Genomic DNA, 3,831 nt, shown 5'->3' with positions numbered 1-3,831 from the left:
ACAAGCACCAAGCTTCCACTTCACGTTTCTTAGTGGACAATTGCAGATAATAGTCTCATGGGACCTCTTGTGTCTGGGATATTTTGGAACCCAGATCCTCAGGTCTCAGCTTCCTGAAAAGGCAGCATGACAGACCTCAGCTATAGACCCCTAGACTGTGGCACTCTGCTGGAAGGGGATCCTTGTCTCCACGTGGTGGAGGGCTATCCATAAACCCAGAGGTAAGTGTCAGTGCCTAGGCCCCGATTTCAAGGTTCATAACTGAGAAAAAAACAGAACAAAATTTTCTGCATGAGAGAACTCACTAGTCTTCAGTAATACACATTTTTGTCCCTGCCATGGGGACACATATGAGCCTCAATATTCTTTTTTATTAAATCAAATTTCTTTTCTTTATTGTGAAAATACCATATAGAGGCGTTACATTTACATCGGCAAAGTATTGAGTACATTTCTTGTCAATCATTGTTGCCTCCTCCTTTGTTTCCTCTTCCCATCCTTTCTCCTTCCTCCCCCCCACCAAAGTTGTAAAGTTCGTTTTTAGACATAATGAATTGTACATCTCATTGTGGCAATGGGTCCACCTGTATCCTTATTTAAAAGATTTGCTTTATCCCTTCCCTTCCACAAATTATACCAACATCAAAAACAGTGAAAACAGGGGTTATACTGTGGAGGAGAAAACTACAAAGCAACAAATAAATCATCTTATAAATATGTTAGAAACAATTCCATTAAAAAAAAAAAAACATGTGAATCCTTATGTTGGGGTTCATTTTACCTAACACCAACGTATCTGACATTTTCTGCTTGTCTCAGGCATATACTAGTTATTGCAAATAAGGGAAACCATGGGACCTATGTTTCTCTGGGCTTGTCTTACTTCACTTAATATAATTTTTTCGAAATCTTTCCATATCCTAACAAATGGGCAATGTCATAGAATTCCATTATATATATATATATATATATATATATATATATATATATCACATTTTTCACATTTTTTTGGGATATGACCTTTATTGAGCTTATCCACTGCAGTGGAAATAATGTCTGTTCAAAACCAAATGTTGTTACTATAACTTCTGCATCACAATTAAAATCCAAACAGTTTTTTAAAAAGTTAATCAAAACCCACTACTTCAGAGTCAATAGCTTCTTTGAAGCCACAGTAACACTTAAATATGGTTAAGACTCGAATGCAGAAATTTGGTTGGTTGGAAAGATAATTAAACTTTCAACCTGCTCAAATAGAATTACAAAGAGGCAGAATTGTGTTTTTTCACAGAGATACAGTCCACTGGATTCACCAACACTGGACAGCTGTTAAGAGTATTTAGAGTCCTGAGATAACAAGGAAACCAGGCATCCTTTAGAGAGTCTTCTGTTGTCCTTTCTTCCCAATAAGAGACTTGTGGATGTGGGGGATGACACCACTACCAGCAATGGTAGCCTTGATGAGAGAGTCCAATTCTTCATCTCCACGAATAACAAGTTGCAAGTGACAAGAGGTAATAAGCTTTACCTTTAAATCTTTTGATGCATTTCCTACCAACTCAAGTTCCTCCGCAGTGAGGTACTCCAGGATGGCTGTGCTGTACATAGCGACGGTCGCTCCCACACTTACGTGGCTGGTTGTCCTAGAATTCAGATGTCGATGAATTCGGCCAACTGGGAACTGCAAGCCGGCTCTCTGCGAGCAGAAAACCACCTTTGTCTTGGTCTTTCTGGAGTCCTTCCCAGCCTTACCACCAGCCATCTCGAATTCTGCTGAAGCTCACGCAAGCAAGGCAGCGAAAAGGGTATTCGGAGGCATGGCGAGGCCTCGGACACCTACTCCGTCGTCGCACAGTGATTCAAACTCATTTTTCACATTTTTTGTCTGCAAAATCATCTCAGTTTTGGAGTTCTTACATAGACCAGTGCTGTGAAGGACACAGCACATGACACTCTTTGCATGACTCAGCACACAGCACCAAATGCAGGACTCAGCGCACTGCACCCTGTAAAGGACTCAGCACATAGCACCTTGTGCAAGACTCAGAACAGAACACCCTGTGAAGGGCTCAGCACATAGCTCTATTCCACAAATTGTTGATAGAATTAGGATGGTTTCATCAGTATCACCATTCACAAACCACACAAGATCACATCTAATGGTTTAGAAGGGTGTTTTTTTGAGGGGTGTTACCCATGGGGCTTGAACTCAAAGCATGTGCATACTGTTCTAATAACATTTGCTCAGGGCTAGAGCTCTACCACTAGGAGCCACATATCGAAGAGTCTCACAGACTTCCTACCAAGGCTGGGTTTTAAAGCCACCAAACAGCTAGGAAGATGGGGTTAAGCCAGCCAGCAGGGTCTGGTTCCGTGCAGCTGGGTTGCAGTGCTTTACATCTGGCTAAGTCAGGTTAGGTGGCAGCTGTCAGCACCAGACTCCTAGTTTGCTCTGTGATGATGTACTTGAAATCCTGTCCTTATTGCAGTTAGAACATTCTACCTTGTTTTTGGCAGCAGTCCTGGGCCTTGAGTAAGGAGTTAGAAATGTCCCTAAGCGTTGGTGCTCCAGGCTAGCACTCGATTGAAAAACAGCAGAACTTCTCGATTTTCTGTTTATGTGGCACTGAGGAATCCAACCCAATGCTTTGTGCTAACTAGGCAAGCACTCAACCACCGAGCCCCAGGAATAAACGAAGTATAAATAGATAGAGCTTCCTTATACAAATATTATATTCCAAAATGAGAGATGTCTGTATATTATTGAATTATAGATAATATTACTACCAATTATTAGGTATTCAATAATGTCTCCATTTAATGACGTGTCCCAGCTGAACAATTAATAAAGCATTAATTAATAATTACTCAATATCCTGTTATTTTTTTCATATATGTACATACATACGTATAATTATATATTTTATAGAATGAGACAAATTAAATTATGCATCGTGCGTTACTACCAGTTATTAGGTATTTAATTATGTCTCCATGTAATTTTTATTCTGTTAATGCTCAATAAAATATTAATCAACTTAATCCAAGTCCTATAATTATTGCGTCTAATTTTATCCCAGAATGATTCACAACTAATGCAATCTGTTTTTCATTTATTGTGTTGACAATTATTTCACCTATGACATTTATTACCTTCATGACATCCTATTACATAGCATATAGATTTTCACACAATTTATACATTCTACCTGTCACCAAGAACTTTCAAAAAAAGGAAAATGTGTCACGCTCGGCTTCTCACTCCAAGATTACATTTTTGGCAGTGCTGGGATCTAAACTCAGGGCCTAGAAGGCTCAGTTCATGAATGGGTAACAGCCAGCACAGCAGCCGCTAGCCAGTGCAGCTGCCAGGCAGTTTTGAGGCCCTGAGATCGAGCCCTGTATGTTGACTTCATATTGCGCTTAGTGTAGTTATTCATTTAATTTTTTGGTTTATACATTTATTTACCATTTATTTTATTGACTGTTATTATACATACAATATTTACTTCATTTATTACATAGGATATAGATTTCCTATGTATGAAACTTCAGACCTGACACACATGCCTTTCATAGAAAATGAAAGCATGTGACACCATGGGCTCCTTACTCCACGATTCAATTTTTGTGAGTTCTGGCATTTGAACTCACAACCTACAAGGCCTAATTCATGAATGGGTGAGTGTCAACACGCCAGCCTCAGGCATGTAGAGCTGACAAGCAGTTCCTAGCACCTGAGATTGAGCCCTAGGGGTTGACAAAATTAGAACAGATTGACATGCAGATGGTAGTACACAAATAAATATAGATCTTTAAAGAGTGCCAGAG

At 39.5% G+C, this 3,831-nt stretch overlaps 1 pseudogene; it reads right to left on the bottom strand.

Moving 5' to 3' along the window:
• Nucleotides 1-1,375: 1,375 nt before the first annotated feature.
• LOC138820348 (histone H2A.Z pseudogene) lies at nt 1,376-1,778 on the bottom strand (annotated as a pseudogene).
• Nucleotides 1,779-3,831: the final 2,053 nt, after the last annotated feature.

This window comes from Dipodomys merriami, unplaced genomic scaffold (genome assembly GCF_024711535.1).
Source record: "Dipodomys merriami isolate MVZ:Mamm:240054 unplaced genomic scaffold, mDipMer1.0.p SCAF_865, whole genome shotgun sequence".
NCBI classification, from domain to species: Eukaryota; Metazoa; Chordata; class Mammalia; order Rodentia; family Heteromyidae; genus Dipodomys; species Dipodomys merriami.
The sequence above is the reverse complement of the archived record's forward strand: the minus strand, read 5'-3'. Positions and strand labels throughout refer to the sequence as shown.